Below are 17,555 nucleotides of genomic sequence, written 5' to 3'. Positions count from 1 at the left end.
TCTGGCCTGAGCCCTTAAAAATATAGACAGCTAATGTCTTCAGTATGTATGAAATATCCCGTATGCTAGGAAACAAAAGGGGCTCTGTTATTAAAGTTTCATTTCCACACGCCCCCTCCCCCTCCCTTCCTCCCTCCTCTGGCTCCCCCTGTCACCCTGCCCTCCCCCCAGCCTTTCTACCGGCTCTGCTCCGGAGGAGGGACAGAGGGAGAGAAGGAGCGGGAGAGGAGAGAGGAGAGCAGCAGAGCCGGCTGGGGTCCTGCTCCGAGAGGGAGACAGGAGGGCAGGAGTGGATGGCATTGGAAACCAAAGGATCCCTCCCGGGCACAGTCCTTCCCCCCAGGGTTGGAGCAAAGCGTTTCCTCTGGTTTCAGGTGAGGGAAGAGAGGACTGAGGGAGAGAAGCTCCGGGCTGGGCTCTGGGAGGGGAGATGGGACCCCCGGGTTCTTGGGGTGGGAGCCTCTGTGTGGGAGCTGCTGAAGAGAGGACAGTGACTTGTGTGTCCCATCCATCCCCCCGGGCTCTGGCTCAGGTCCTGCCCGCCTGGGCTTTTTGCCCCTCGAGGAGCTGCCTGGGACGGAAGTTCCAGTCTGGCTGAGCTAAGTGGAACAGCATGTGTCTCCAGCTCGGAGGGGCTGAATGAGAGGAGAGATTAAGCCGGCCCTGGCCTCTGGCCTCGGCCCCGGGCTCTGGGGAGGGGCGGTCCAGCTGTGGGATGGGTGAGTCTGTCCTCGGGGTGTGCATTTGTGCATCTGGGTGTATGAACTCTTGGGGCCCCGCTTCCGTCTATAAGTTTGAGGGAATATGTCTAAGTCCCAACGTGGAGGGATCTGAAAGTGTGTCAGAGAAGCGTATTGTCGTTCCGGGCACACGTGCCTGAGCACATATACTTATGTACAGACGGGGATGTGCATGAGGGTGTGCTGGAGTGCGCGTCTGGGTAGGTAGGAGTCCGTGCATGCGCTTGTGTCCATGCCCGGGATGCACGGGCAGACGGTACACACAGATGCTTATTCCGACGTGCGGTGTGCCGCTTGCAGGGGGCCGATCAGGGGCCGGGGCGGTTTGATGGACTTTGCGCAGGTGAGGTGGGATTTTGATTGCCTTTCTCTGAGGAGGTTGTGGGCCCCAATCCCGGTAACACCTTCTTGGGAGGATGGAATACTTCTCCCAGTCCGGGTAACTGGTCTGATTAGCTCTGGCTAGTGTAGATGTGAGGGGCAGCGAGGAGGCTTGGAGCCAGGAGACCCGGGTTCACATACATCCTCAGAAGTTCCCTCGCTGGCTGACGTTTGCCAGGTCACTTAACCCCTTTGCCTCTGCAGATGGAAGTGCAAACCTCTTCGGGATCTTCGCCAAGAAAGCCCCAGGGCAGAGGTCCCCCGGCTCTTGAAGAGCTGGACATGACTGAACAATGATAAAATTGTGGGTCTGGGATAAGCTCTTTGCATTGGGCCCTAACGAAAGGGACAGAGTTGGCCTAGTGCTGAGAGAGCTGACCCGGACTGGAAGAATGGAAAGTCACTGCAGGGCAAGCAATGAATTTGGAGAGGGAGGGAGGGGACCTTCTCAGACTCTTCCATGCCATATGAATGGGTCAAGAGGATCAAGAAGCATCCAGCTCCAGAGGGGGTTCTTGAGTCTCTCCACCAGGTCTATGTACACCCACGTGCTCAGACAAATGTATTTGTCACCCAGGGCTGTCACTTTCTGGGTGAGCTACTTAGAATTGCTCTCAGAGCCCCCCACCTACTTTTCATCTTTCACGGTGAGTGGGGCCAGTTTGAAGCAGTGCCCCATGGGAGGGACAAGGTCCTCTCTGTCCCTGCCTCCCTAACCAGAAGAAAGAATAGGCTCACTTTATACAGGAGAAAATCCTGGCACAACTTTTTGGTTGCCACCCTCTCAGCTCCCTGGGAGACTCCCCTGGAACTGGGAGTCACCGAGTATTGGGATGGGTCTTTATGATCATCTAGTATACCTCCCTAATTTTACAGAGAGGCAACTGATATCAAGAGAGGTGAAATGTCATCTGTATGACTTGAAAGTGACAGGCAAGGCCCTGGGGCAGGGTCCTTAGACATTCCCCCTCCCCCACCTCAGGTATATTCTCCAGTTGTACATACAATGCATGAAGTAGAGATACCTATTGTCAATCTCATTGGTTTAAGGTATAAGATCTCTCCCTGCTACCCTCCTTTACTAGGACTATTGTGTTCTTACCTTTCTTTCATTTCTTTGCTCCACATGTTTGTCTCCTAGGGAACTGTAGATTTTATGCCCATTATTCAGAGGGAAAGTCTGAAGCAAAAGTGGAAGAGATAATAAAAAGTGTCTCTTTTTGTATCCCCAGCTCTACGTGCCTGTGACAGTAGGTGCTTAATAAATATTGATTCACTGATTTGTATAGCAATTGTCAAAGTGTTTTACATGTTTTCTGACATGATCCTGACACTAGAATTACAGAGAGAGGCATGGGTGCTGTAAATAGAGCATAGGGCCTGGAATCAGGAAGATTTGAGTGCAACTGTAACCTTATACACTATCTGTGTGATGGTGGGCAAGTCACTTAATCTCTAATTGCCTCAGCACTTCATCTATTAAATGGGGACACACTGGAAAAAGAAAGGGCAAATCACTCCAATATCTTTGCCAAGAAAAACCCCACGGATTTCATCACATAGAATCAGACATGACTGAATATAATAAATGTATGATTAAGCCCATTTTACAGATAAGGATATCAAAACTTGGAGACTTCTCAAGGTCATATCGTTAGTTTGTCTTAAGTCAAAATCTTAAACCCAGGTCTTCTGACTTGTAGTGAAATGGATCAAATACCTAAGAGCCCTGGTAACCTGATGCTCCCTCTCTATTCCCTCCCCCCCTTGACAATCTTGCTGTGTTTGGGCTTATATGACTGTTGCTAGGGGCTACTGGAGGTACCCATGGGGACTCCCTCTCCATCCTCCCAGAAAACCTTGTACTAGTGCCTTATGAGCCTGGAATTTTTCCCAGCTGAATTTCTACCCACCCTACACGAACCCCTCCAAAGCTGCAGAACATACACCATCAATTATGGTACAGAGCCTGGTTTATTAGGACTGAATGGTTGTAGCAGCTTTGAAGCTCCAGGGCTCTGGCTGCTTTTTCTTTCCAGGAGACAATTAGGAAGATTCCTTTGGGGGAAAAAGAAAAGGGGGGAAAAAGGGGGTTCAAAGGCAAGAGAAGGAAGAGAGCTGGAGGACGCATGTTAAAATGGAAAGAACACCAGCCTGGGAGGATGAAAGTCTAGTTTCTATTTCTGGTTTTGCTACTAACTTGCTCTGGGACTTTGAAAGAATTTCTCCTTTCTCTGAGCCTCAGTTTCCCCATCTACAAAATAGTGACAACCGCACACATTTGCATTCACAGTGTTGTGAGAATATATAACATAAATGAAATATTACTGTTATCTCCAGACTTCATTTTCTCCATTTGGAACATGAAGGGAGTGAGTGAGATAGACTGAAGATATCTCTAGTGTCCTGGCAGTTCTGGAAACCTATGAATCTGCCAGGGAAAGGGTGAGGGCTGTTGTGCTGGAGTTTGTGGGAGTCCTTAGGCAGCTGGGCTAATTCCACCTCAAAGGAGGTATTTACAACTTAGAGAAGCAGAATAGTATTAAGTAGGTGGAGTACTGCAGGTAGGAAGACCAAGTTTAAATCTTGCTTCAGATACTTAATAATTATGTGACTCTAGGCAAGTCACTTAATTTCCCTGAATCTAAGATTTTTTATTTGTAAAATGAAGGAAATGAACAAAATTATCTCTTACATACTTTTAAGTCTAAACTCATGATTCTATTAAAAAAAATGTCCTTGTCTTTCTGTGTAGGTTTGTGGGCATGTATATATACTCAGTGTACTGTGTACATGTGTGTACATGTATGTGCATAGTGTAGGTATGTGTGGTATATATATGCACAATACACTGTGGGGGTGTATGTACAATGTGTGTTATGTAGGCACATGTGTGTATATGTGACTGTGTATGTGTGTGTATGCTATGGGGATGGGAGGCTGGAGGGGGTGGGTGACAGAACTGGTTATCCCTGGTGAAGCTAGAGCAACAGCCACAAGATCAGAGCCAGGAGGTCACTTCAGGGGACCACCGGAGTCACTGCTGCCTTTCTAGGCTTACTTTAATCTACTCACACATCTTGCTGAATCCGCTGCCTGTCTATGGAGAAGCTTTTTCAGTCTCCAAGGCCTCCATTTCTATGAATCTTGGTGGTGTAATTTTATCTGGCCCACCCAGCTATTCTCCCCATTCCTACTCCCAAGAGGGGATAGACTCTGGAAGAATTATAGCAGAATCACAATGGCTCACATTTCCATAGCTTTTTGTTCTTTACAAAGTGTTTCCTTTGCTACAATTCTGTGAGATGATTAGTGCAAAGGCTATCTTTTCCATATTACAGATAAGGAGTATCTGGGAGGTTGTGATTTGTTTGCAGCTAGAAAGTGACTGAGTCTGGGACAGAAAGCCAAGTAATAAGCTTCACAAGGTACAGAGCTGGACTGAACCTTAGAAAAGATGGTAGTTTACACTTTCCTAGCATTCAGAAGCTTGCAAAGTGCTTTCCTTCTATGGGTAAATACAAGGATGATTGATTACCATTTTCTCCCCTCCTCATCTTTGGCTGAAACAGACTTAGATGGTTGGTCTGGCTAGGCGAGCCTGAATTCCCATCTAGGTCTTTTTCCAAACCCATATTCCTTTCTCCTTTAGTACATCCAGTCTCCCATTTTTCTGGCTCTAAGGCCAATGTTCTTTCCACTACACATGCAGGGTGGTGAGCCAGGAGCTAAGAAAGATTGCAAGGATTATGGTCCTTTTTTTTTTTTTTTTTTTTTCATTTGTGTCTGCCTCTTTGTGATCCTTTCTGGGATTTTCTTGGTGGGATTTTTCTTGCAGCAATTTGCCATTTCCTTCTCCAGCTCTTTTTACAGATAAGGAAACTGAGACAAATAGGATTAAGTGGTTTGCCCAGGATCACAGAGTTGAGGCCAGATTTGAACTCAGGAAGATGTTTTCCTAAGTCTAAGTCTAAGCCAGTCACTCTATCCACTTCACGGACAAAATGCCCATAATAGGAGGGCTTTCTTTCTGTTTATTTTGACATTATTACTAAATTACAACAAAGATACAGTTAGTTTCTGATTAATGTGAATTATAAATCCCCTGAAGTGGTTGCCTGTATTCAAATTCACATTATTTGAAGTTATAATTACGTAAAATATGGTCATTTATTTCACTGCAATGGAAATACGGAGTGCAAATTGAAACCACTTCGGGGCATTCATTATTTGCATTAATCTAGACCTAGCTAATGCATGTTTTAATCAAGCATATAAATTTCAAGCAATGACATGTTACCCTCTGCACACAAAGCCATTAGATTCTCTCTTACCTAAGAGCTTTGCCTCCCATATGGGGGTAAGTCACACTGAGCCACTCCAGTCACTCAGTGTCCCCTGGGCCAGAGAGCACACAAATGAGAGACAGCTGGCTTGAGTTAAGGGCACAGTCCATGACCAGGAAAACGAGCAAAGCTAATTGGCCCACATGGCAATTGAACCTTTGACCCTAATCTCATTAGCTATATAATGTGCTATATAATCCACTAGTCAATATGTATTTCAGATGAGATCTAAGGTAACTCAGTGCCACTCTGACAAAGAATTTGGCCAGTCTTTTAGCGTTTAACAGAATAGATTTGTGAGCTTGTATTGAGATTAACTGGTTTGTGCAAAAGGTGAACTCCTCCAGGGAAGAGGAAGGGGTGAGGGGATGCCTGATTTGTTTTTGCATCATCAGTACCTAGGTACTGCATGTGATACCTAAGAGTCACCTTATGAAATGTTTGTTGCATTTGCTCAAAACATTCTTGTGCCAAAGATAGAGAGCAAGTATTATCACTGCTTCTCAGATAAACAGAAAATTCTGTAACTTGTTCCGCAGAGAATGGCAAATCATGAACAGAAATCCAGATATCCTGGTTCCTTTGATGTTAAATGACAGAGCTGAACTAAATGATCTCTTAAGATTTTTTCTAGCTCTCTGGTCCCATGATGTTAAGTTCTGGACTATGTCTACATAGCTTTGTAGTTTCCAAAGAACTTTGGAAAGGAAACTTTGGTAGGATGGGGGATTTATTATTTCCATTTCAAAAATCAGGAAAGGGGTTGAGAGGTGATATGATCTGCCCCAAATCATACCAATAGAGTCATTTTATGATTAAAACCATAGGATTTTAGAGAGAAGAATGAACTGGAAGCCTAGAGGTAAATCATTAATAAAGGGTTAATAATGAGCTATTAATAACTCTTAATAAAGAGTTATTAAACTCTTTTAGTATGTGTAAAATGCTAGGAGTGCAAAAAAAGGCAAAAATATTTCCTTCTGTACCAACCAGATGGCTTTAACTCTGAAGTTCTCTGAGGATCCAGTCATAAGCGGGAGAGTCTGGATTCAAAACCAGCTGTTCTTTCTATTGTACCGTTGTGCTACTCACCTAGTTCCTGGGGAGATCCCCCGTGCTCTGTCTACCTTCCTGCTCCTGTTGAAGTGTGTGTGTGTGTGTGTGTGTGTGTGTGTGTGTGTGTGCGAGTGCGCACACATGTTTCGATGTACCTGTACCAACCAGATGGCTTTTACTCTGACTATAAGTTCTCTGAGGACAAGGACTATTTCTTCTCCATTAACCTCTTCCTTGCTACTTTATCAAGGGAGATGTCTTCTCCCTCTGCCTGAAATATTCTCCCTTTTCTTCTTTCCCTGTTGAGTTCTTGTCCTTTTATTAAAAGTCCAAATGAAATGCTAACTCCTCTATGAAACCTCCTGTGATTCCCCACATTGATACCAACTTTCTCCATGACCTCACAAAGTCCCTAATTTTGTACTTCTTCAATGCATTCAGTGTGTAATATTGGAATTAGGGTTATCTTTGCATCTTATCCCCTATTAGACTCTGGGTTCCATTATATCAGGGATCATATCAGACGTAGACAAACCTGTCTCTCTCTTATCACTAATAGAACAACCCGCATCCAGTAGATATGTAAGAAATGTTTGTTGAATAAATGAATGACGGTTTATGGTATGGCTTTCTAAGTGACTCTCTAAGAGCTTATCTAGGGAGAACCAGCTATTTGGCAATAGTTGATGGTAATGATGAATGACTGGGAGTTGGGACAGTAAGAGACTTTGTAGGAGAAGAGAGGGGCTTCCCCTTCTTTCTAAGTTTCTCCCCTAGTCCCCTGACCCTGTTTCCATCAGGCCTGTGTTAGACCTCAGATAGGAAGCAGAGAAGGGGTTAATGGAGAACAGGAAAGGAGGAGAATAAAGCAAACAGAATTGGAAGAGAAGCCCGGGGCTTGAGCTGTTTGGTCTGGCTGAGAAGCCTGCCCGGCTCCCCTCCCCCCTCTGGAAGGGGGGCAATTCCCAGGCAGCTCTGCAGACAGACTCACACACAGAAACTCCTACCCAGCTCCTTACACAGACACTCTGTGTGTGTGGCTTTTGAATCACAGCATCTTAAGAGTTGGAAGACAAGAAAGGTCTAGTGGAAAGAGCCTGGACTGGCTGGATTAGTTGATCTTTACGGCCCCTTCCAGCTATAAAATTCTGCGAAACAGCTTAGTCCAAGCCTCTCTGTGCAGACTAGGAACCCGAGAGCCCAGACTGGGAAAATGACTTGGGCACAGTCACATGGAAAGGTTTTGGCTGGTCTTGGACTAGAATCAGGATTTGGGGGGGGATGGGGGGGGAAGGGGAAGGATTCTTTGCCTTTGTCCATTTCTCTAAAACACCCCCCTTCCCCCATACTCCCACAACAGTTATACACACATGTGCAAGCACAAATGTTCATGTATCCCTCCATCTTTATCTACATATGTAGACCATGCATCTCTCCTCCCTTGATCTGTTTCTCTGTCATCTATCAAAGAGCAGCTTTCATAGACATTATTGGCAGAGACCCCCTTCCCTACCCAGTGTGCTTCCCTTGCCACCTTTTGGCTGCTTTTGCAGCCCTCCCTTGTTATTATTGCTTACCCAGGAGGGCCGTGGTCCAGGAGGCTCACTTGGTGCTATAACTGGATCCTTCCTGGAGCCTCCCTGAGACACAACCAAGGGCTCATCCTTCCAACCCCCATCCACCTCAGGAACCGGATCTCAACTCCCATTGGCTCCCTTCCAGGAATGTGGGCCAACCTCCATCTGTGGGTTAGAATCAGTCCCTGGATAGTTTCAGGGAAGGAATGGATATGAGTGGATTTCCCTTCTGGGATAGGGTGTAACTAACTGGAATTGGGCAAAGGGGATCCCTGGGGGGAGCTTAGTTGGGACTGGATTAGATTCACTTCAGATCAATTAAATTCAATTCACTAAGAATTCTTAGAGCATCCCAGATGCCTGTAGGGTGCATAAGGTACCAAACAGCAACCTAGAAGTGGATCCAAGAGAGGCTGCCAGGCAAGACTCAATTAGCAATAGCTGCTGGTGCTGGAGAGGCTCCTGCTATTTGGGGATAGTAAAGGCTACTAGTGTGATTTAGGGGAATCAGAGGCCACAAGATCATGGATTTAGAGCTGGAAGGGACCCTTGAGGTCGTTTAATCCAATCTCCCTTTCCATAGATGAGGACCTATGGCCCGAGAGAGGTTATGTGATTGCCTAAAATCACATGGGGAGGCAGTGGAAGAATTGTGGTTCAAATTCGTTATCTCCAGTGTTTTGCTTCTTGCACCATAGCATGCTGCCTGCCAAAAGGATGAGAGCAAGATTATAAAGAGATGTACAGATCCAGGGATTTGGGGGTTTCAGAATGCAAGGAAACCTAGTGACTGCAATACTTCTCTGAGGTTGGGAAACAACTGCATAAAATTTATAAGTTCCTTGAGAACCTATGTCTAAATACTTTGGAACATGCCAAAGTCTGCTCAATAATAACTTCCCTTTCTGTATTCTTGAAGGTTCACAAAGCTCTTTCTTCCCCATGTTAGGTGGCCAGTGAAGGAATTCCTTTTTACAGAAGAGAAAATGAAACCTTAGAAAGGGGAAGTTACTTATTAGCTCTCACACGGCTAATACATGAGAACAGATTATGTCTAGATCTCCTAACTTTTAAATTTAAGATTGTTACTCCTATATCACATTGCCCAAAGAACCCCAGGGATTTTTTTTTTTTTTTTTTTTTGGCCTCAGCCCAAATTCTTATTCTCTCTGGAGTCACCAGTGAACTCCAAATATAATGTCACCAAATATAATGGCCTCTTTATTTTTTGACTTTAGCATCCTTGGATACTGGTAGCTGATAAATGAAGAACTACTCTCTGTCTCTATCTCTTTTTTTCTGTATGTCTCTCTTTTTCTCTCTTTCTGTCACCATCTCTCTCTGTCTCTGTCTCTGACTTTGTCTTTGTCTCTTTCTCCTATAGATTCAGTCTCTCCCTCTTCAAGGGTTTCTACCTCTCTGTCTGCAAATATAGTCATTGAGATCTTTCCAAGCTAGAAAAAAATGTTTCCTGAACACTGTTGTTGAGTCATTTCAGTTATGTCCAAGTCTTCATGGCCCCATTTGGAATTTTTTTTTCTTTCCTTTTCCTAATCAAATTATTCAAAGGTTTATGTATTTTGTTATTAAGTTTTTTTTTAAATAAAATCAGCTCTTAGTTTTATTAATCAGTTTGATAGTTTTCTTTCAATTTTACTAATGTCTTCTTTGATTTTCAGAATTTCTAATTTGATATTTAAGTGAGGGCTTTTAATCTGTCTTTTTTTCTAGCTTTTTTTTTTTTATTTTAGTTGCATGCCAAATTTATTGATCTCCTTTTACTCTATTTTATTCATGTAACTATTTAGAGATATAAAATTTTCCCTAAGAACTTCTTTGGCTGCATCTGATAGGTTTTGGTATATTGTATCATTGTTGTCATTCTCTTGGATGAAATTATTGATTATTTTTATGATTTGTTGTTTGACTCACTCATTCTATAGAATTAAATTATTTAATTTCCAATTGGCTTTTAGTCTATCTTCCCCTAATCCTTTATTGAATGTAATTTTTATTACATTATGATTGGATTTTCTTTTTTTAAATAATAACTTTTTATTCTCAAAATATATGCAAAGAGTTTTCAACATTCACCCCTGAAAAACCTTCCAAATTTTTTCTCTCTCCCTTCCCTTTCCTCCTTCTGTAGACAGCAAGCAATTCAATGATTGGATTTTCTTGATAAAGCTATTGGAGTGGTCTGCCAATTTCCTTCTTCATTCGTTTGACAAATCAGGAAATTGAGGCAAACAAAGTTAACTTACCCAGGGTCACATAGTTAGTAAAGTGTCTAAGATCAGATTTGAACTCAGGAAAATGAGTCTATTTCATCTATTTCAATCAATGACAAACTGACAGTGTTCTATATACAAAGGGCATTTGGGAGCAATACTTGGAGATCATTGATGGCATTTGTTTTATTTTACAGATGGGAACACTGAGGTCTAGAGAATGAGAGTGACTTAAAATCATAAGATTCACAGGGAGAAGAGATCTTATGACATAAAACAAAATGTTGGTGCCAGAAGGGACTTTGGGGATTATTTAGGTCAACCTCCTAATTTTATAGATGGTAAAACAGACACCCAGAAATGTGAAACATTATCACATAGTGAGTCAGTGATATCTCTCTCTTCCCCCTTTCACTTCTAAATTTCTCAGAACATAAACTGACTCCCCATCCAGAAATTCTCATCCTCTGCTGTCTGGTTTGCATCCTCATCTACCCTCTCCAGTCAGACTTTTAAATTACCGGATTAAATGGCTTTTTCTCAGTTCTCTTCCCCGATCTCTTTGAAGGATTTGGTCCTATTTGTTGTACAAATAATGACCACTCATTCTTTTTAAAATTATTATTTTAAATAGTGTTTTATTTTCCCAAATACATGCAAAAATAATTTTCAACATTCACCTTTGCAAAACTTTGTGTTCCAAATTTTTCTCCCTCTTCTCCTTCCTTGTCCTCTCCCCAAGACAGCAAACAATCCAATATAGATGACCATTCTTTCTATGCAGCTCTGAGGATTGTAAAATACTTTTCTTTTAAACAATCCTGTGAGGTAGGTGGTAGAAGGTAAACTGAAAATTTTACCCAATATTAATTGTCTGATCTTAGAGACTTCTGTTTATCTGCTTTTTCTACTGTGAAATGGAGAGGATAATAATACCTCCCTCATGAGGTTGTTATGAGGATCAAATGAGATGATTATAATAATAATATTTAACATATATCTGTGTTTACTAGGTACCAAACACTATACTAAATGAATTATAATTATCTCATTTGAGCCCCACAACAACCCTGGGAGTTGGGTACTGTTATTATCCCCATTTTGCAGGGTAGTACTTAACAGACTTACCCAGCATCATATAACTAATAAGTATCTGAGACTAGATTTGAATTCAGATCTTCTTGACTTGGGGCCCAATGCTCTATCTACTGCATCATCTTGTGTTGTTCAGTTGTGTCCAACTCTTCTTGACCCCATTGGGGGTTTTCTTGGCAAAGACACTGGAGCAGTTTGCATTTCCTTCTGTAGCTCATTCTATAGCTAGCTGCCCTCAGTGGTAAGGTAGATAAAGATATTAAAGATAATATTTGTAAAGTGCCTAGAACATATTAAGCACTTAATAAATGCTTGTTTCCTACCTTCTGGCTCTGGATTGATGATCCTAATCACTTCAAATTTTTTGGAACCTCAGTTTCCTCCTTTAGAGAATAAGGGGATAGGACCAGCTGTTCTCTTAAGGTCCTTTCCTGCTCTTATAGTTTATGTTCTAAAATCTCTTTTGATTCTTAACATTCTGGGAGGTCTCTTTCTTAAAGTTCGCCCCCCTGCCAGCTGTGATATTTCATGAATGTCCAAAAAAAAAAAAAAAAAAAAAAAAGCCCATGAAGGGTAATATTAAAATTGGCCGCGGAGTCACCCAGAATGACGGGTCGGCTTGATTTTGGAGCTAGGAGAGAGGGATTGAGTTGTTTTTGCTTGAAGAGGAGACTTCTTTAAACTTTTGTTCTGGCTTGTAGCTACTCCCTAAAGCCTCATGGGGGCGTCCCCTACCCGGGGCTTAGTGCCGTATTTATAGCCATGATTTCATGTTCTTTTTTTTCCCCCCTTCTCTCCAGAAGCCTTCTCCATGGCCTGAATATTTATAAATCTGGCTAGGCAGAAATAGACACTGGGAGGGGAGGGTTTGGAAGCTTCACGAACAGGTTGGATGCAACAAATCCATTTGGAACCAGCCCTGAATCTGCTGGCAGCCCGTAGTTCTGCCCTGGCTATTTGTGACTTCATGAGCAGATAGCCAATTGTAGGGGCCGCTAGTTTGTGACGTTACCCCTTTCCTGGGTTGTTATTTCTCAAGAGAGAACATCTGTCTCTTTGTTGGTTCATTAATTCATCAAATGTTTGTAAAATACCTCAGAGTCAATGTGTACCGCTCACTTTCCTGTCTACTGTGCGACCCTGCTTTCAAAGCCTCTGCCCTCACTTCCCTCTCCTGGTAGGAAAACTCAGGGTAGGGTTACTGCTTAAGTAGTCCAACTCAGCTCGCTCTCCTGGATCAATAAACCCACGGTTTTTCATTGTCCCCTGAGCCCCACCTAGGTTTTTGATCCAACAGAAACTCAATGAACCCAGACTCACAACAATGATTTAGCACTTTCCAACATTTTCTCATTCATCCCTTTCTTCATTCATTCACCCTCGTGCGTGCTACTATGAACAAAGAACTGTGTGCTAGCAGTGGAGAGATCATTCAAACCAGCATTCTATAAGTGCCTATTCTGTGGCAGGTGCTCGGATATAAACAGAGAAGTGAGAGCATGTCTGTCCTCGTGGAGCTTACAGTCTTCTGTTGGGGAATACAATGTGTTCACAGATTTGTTCAAACAGATACAAATTAAAGATTTCAAGAGGACTCTTACAGTTGGGGGAATCAGAAAGTCTCTTGAAGGAGGAAGTTCTTGAGCTGACCCTGAAGGGAACTAGCGGTTCCAAGACAGAGAGATGTTAAAAGCATATAAAGAGAAGAGTCCTGGTGCATCAAAGCATAGGAGTAGAACATGGATGAAAATAATCCTTGCAAAGGAGACCAAAATAGGTGGGTATGACAGAGAGGAAGTGAGGAGAGTTTCCAAAAAAAAGAGGAGGAGAAGGGTGATTAGCAGTGTGAAGTAATGCAGAGAAGTCAGGGATAAGATCTGAAAAAAGGTTATTAACTTGTAAGATAAAGAAATCTCTGGTGAACACGGAAAGAAGAGTGTGAGCTGATTACAAGGGTTGGAAGTCACATTGCCAGGGCCCGAGAAGTGAAAGGCTTGTGAGAAAGGGGAAATAAAGACTATAGAAAGCTTTCTCATTAAATTTTTTTTCAGATATAACACATTTTAAAATATTTTTATTACATTTATTTTATATATTTTGTATTTTATTTTCCCTCCAGTTACATATAAAAACAATTTTTAACATTCACTTAATTTTTTTTTGAGTTCCAAATTTTCTATCTTCCTTTTTTCCTACCCCACTCACTGAGACAGTAAGCAATTTGATATAGGCTATACATATGCAAAAGATATTTCCATTTTTAGTCATTAGTCATTAGACAAACATTTTTAACAACATTTAAAAATTTGAGTTTTAAATTCTTTTCTTCCTGCCCTCACCTCCCCTTTCCTTAAGCAAGCAAGTAATTTGATTATAGACAACTTTCTCTAGGAGTTTGGCTGTAACAAAGAAAAGAGATATATGAAGGTCAAGGGTTTTTTTGGGGGGAGGGTGGGAATGTGGGATATCTGGACATATTTGCAAGCATTAGAAAAGGTATATATAGAGAGAGTTTGAAAATGAGAGAGAAACAGAGAGAGTAAAAGAAGGAAAAAATAAGAAGTAGAAACAGAAAGGAAGAAAGACAGAGAAAGTAAAAGTTAAAGTAAGAAAGACAGAGAGACAGACAGAGACAGACAGAGGGACACAGAGAGAGACAAAGAGAGAGCTAGGGAAGGGGAAGGGGAGAAAGAGAGGAAGAGGGAGATAAAAGCAGAATCAGAGACAGAGACAAAGAGAAGGGATGACTACAAGGGCAAGCACCTGAGGGAGATGGGAGAAGATGTGTCCAAGAGCAAAAGATCCTGTCCTCTGAGATTGGAGCAGAGGAGGAGAAAGTGGAAGAACTGAAGCTGAGGTAATATAAGTCAAAGTGCTAAAGAATAATTCAGTGCTTTAGCTTATCATCTGAGTCTAATAGTAATAACTATTTACATTTACATAGCACCTTAAAACTTAGAAAGGATTTATAAGCACCTTGTGAGGAAAGGAGTACAAATATAAGGACTCTTTATAAGGATCCTTAAGACCACACAGTCACTTAGTGATAGAGGTCAGGATTTAAGCACAAGTTTTTTTAAGCTTTGGTCTCCTTCCACTATACTGCCTTTTTCAAACAGAAATTCTTGTTATTTGTTGGATGATTGGATTTTTTTCTCCCTCTACTGGGAAAGAGAAAGGTAAATGGCAGGAGGGAGAAGATGCATAGAAGAGGAAAAGAAATCAAAGAGGAATAGGTGGGGAAAAAGATGTAGTCAGATGGGTTCATTTTGCCATATAGTAGGGGAATGAAGGTGGCAGGCAAACAATTGGTAAGTAATAGGCAAAACCCAAACAGCTCCCTGCCTCCTCAGTGATGGCAGAGTAGAGAGAGTGCTACTTCTGACTCTAACTAATTTACTACATAACTACTTGGATTGGCATTTCATTCCTTTGAGTTTAACTTCCACTTCTTTTTTTTTTTATATATTTTCTTCCACGTCTTTAAAATGAAGGTCAAATGGTTTCTGAGTTTTCTTCCAGGTTTGAGGGTTATGTCTTTTGTACTACATTTTTTTTTCTATATTCTAAAAGCTCCTAGCTCTAATGTTTTGAGACTATTATCTAATGGGGATTTGTCCCTAAAATTCCCAGGAAAAATTCTGGATACACTTAATTCTGGACCTTGGTTGTATTTGCATCTGAAGGCTTCATCTTTGTGGCCATGCCTTTGGGATCAGAGCCCCTCCTTCATTTTTACTTCCTTCATTGTAGTGAATTACTCCAATAGAAAATATCTGAATCCATCTTTTTTTCTTTTAAGAAAGGTAATCAGGTTTGAATAACTTGGCTAATAAGTACCTGACCCTGAATTTGAACCCAGGTCCTCCTGACTTGTGCTCTATCCATTGCACTACTTAGCTGTGCAGGTTCTATCTTTTTGAGGGCAGCAGAAACCCTTTCATTCAATCAGAGGCTATTATAGATAAGAACAATCAAACAAACATTTACAGATTGGGCAACTGTACATCCAAAAAAGAGAGAGCACATCCAAGTTTGGAGAGAATTCTCAGTGGTTTCTACCCAGCATCCCATTCTCTGCCTCTTCCTAAATCTTCTCTCTTAATCCAGGAACTTCATTCTCGACTCCCTGAGACCTCTATATTAAAAAATTCTAAAATGATTTCATCCCACAGCTAGAAGGGACTTTCCGAAGTCTTCTCATCCAAACTCCTACTTAAAGTCTTAGCGAATATGGAAATATGTTTAGAATTGATATTGTGAATTGCTTACTGTCTAGGGGAGAAAAATTTGAAACACAAGGTTTTACAAAGGTGAAAGTTGAAAACTATCTTTGCATGTATTTAGAAAAATAAAAGGCTATTATATTTTTTAAGAAGTAGTATTAGAAGTAGCTAGTAGTAGAGCACCAGTCCTGGAATTCAAATTCATCTTCAGACATTTACTATTTGTATAAGCTTAGGTAAATCATCAAACCCCAATTGAAAAAATAAGAGGAAGTAGTTTTTGTGGTATTAACAACAAGTGATCATCTAGCTTCTGTCTGAATACCTTCAGTGACATGGAACTCATCACCACATAAGGCTATCTATTTCTGTTATTGGACTGTGCTCTGCATTGGGTGGTTCTTCTTCATTTTGACCTGAATCTTTCTCTCATACCTTCTTCCTGTTGATCTTTCCAAAGAAAAATAAGTTGAATTCCTCTTCATACAGCTTTTTGGACATTTGAAAACAAAGCATGTCCTCCTTAAATCTTTTCTTTCCTTAGACAAATGCCCCCAGTCTCTTATTTCGGTCCTTATGGCAAATTCTTAGAGTCTCTCCTCCCAGCTTTCCAGGAAGTCTATACCATTTCTAACATAACCCCAATCTTAGGATGATCCTACAGTGACCTGTTTATTGTTATTGGTATTATTCATCCTTTGTTCTTATGTTTAGAGCTAGAAGAATCTCAGAGCCCATCTTGCCCAAATCCCTTATTTGCAAATGAAGAAAGTGAAGATCATGGAGGTGAGTTTGCCCCAAATCAACACAGGAACTGAATGTCAGAAGTAGAGTTTGAGACCAGATTCTCCAACTCCAGAGAGACAGTGCTGGTTCCATGATAAACCCTTTACTTGTTTTAACCAACAACAAAAACATCCTCCTTTTCCATAATCTCAAATATATGTCTCCTTTTCTCTCTTTTTCCCTACTGAAGAAGACCAGGAAAATTCAGTCTTTCATATATTTGGAAGTCATCAATACCACACAAGAGATAAGGCCTTTAAGGACCCACTGGAAGGACCTAATCAAATGTAAACTGATATGGGAACATGGAAGCCAGATCGGATTATTAATTACACTCAAAGAACAGAGATCACTCTGTTCACTATTTTGCCTCATGCTATCTATAGTAGAAGAAGTTGTTCCAACCCTTGCTCTCCCTGCACAACCAATCTGGAATTAATCTTCACTGTTACACAAAAATGAACTAAATTCCTACCACATTGGCTTTGCCCATGTTTTTCCCTCTATCTGGTATTCTTTTTCATTCTCTCCACTTGCCTAAATCCAATCTATTCTTAAAACTCAGTTCAAATATCACCTTTTCCAGAAGTCTTATGTCTCTGGGCTCATAGAGTCATATGATAGGGCTAGAAGGATGATAAAAAGAGCATCTGATCTAACCTTCTCATTTTATGGATCAGAGCCAAGGCCATAAGGGACAGAGGAATCATAGTATAGTGGGATGAATCCTGGATTTGGAGTGAGAATACTCTGAATCCTGACTCTGTGAGATCTTTGGCAAGCCAATAAATTTCAAGATCCTATCTCTCTGCCTCAGTTTCTTCCTCTGTAAAACTGGAGGATTGAACTAGATGATCTCTAAGGCAACTTTTACCTTGATATCACATAATCTTAGATGAAATTTCTCTGATTTCCCCTCTTCTTGAGCTTTTCTCCCCCTTTCCCTTCTCACCAAGCAGCAATGGATCCCTTCTTTTCCTGAATTACCATTACTTTATCCTCCTCTTATGATCTCCATCATCTTCTATTGCTGCGAAAATTATTTGTGTCCATATTTCATGTAGTTTACTAGCCTTGTGAGTCTTTGAGGACAAATACTGTATCTTATTCATCTCTA

At 41.5% G+C, this 17,555-nt stretch overlaps 1 protein-coding gene across 2 annotated transcripts in view; it reads left to right on the top strand.

Moving 5' to 3' along the window:
- The first annotated feature begins 207 nt into the window (after positions 1-207).
- Positions 208-17,555, top strand: part of SYNPO (synaptopodin) — a 69,869-nt gene continuing 52,521 nt past the window's right edge. The window contains exon 1 of one of the 2 annotated variants that reach the window (XM_074291782.1): positions 208-374. The gene's annotated coding sequence lies outside the window, so the exon portion shown is untranslated. Of the gene's footprint in view, positions 375-16,366; positions 16,439-17,555 lie in introns of those variants that run through there. The other variant, XM_074291783.1, reaches the window with a different exon arrangement.

This window comes from Sminthopsis crassicaudata, chromosome 2 (genome assembly GCF_048593235.1).
Source record: "Sminthopsis crassicaudata isolate SCR6 chromosome 2, ASM4859323v1, whole genome shotgun sequence".
Taxonomy (NCBI): domain Eukaryota; kingdom Metazoa; phylum Chordata; class Mammalia; order Dasyuromorphia; family Dasyuridae; genus Sminthopsis; species Sminthopsis crassicaudata.
This window is presented reverse-complemented; position numbering and strand designations above follow the sequence as displayed.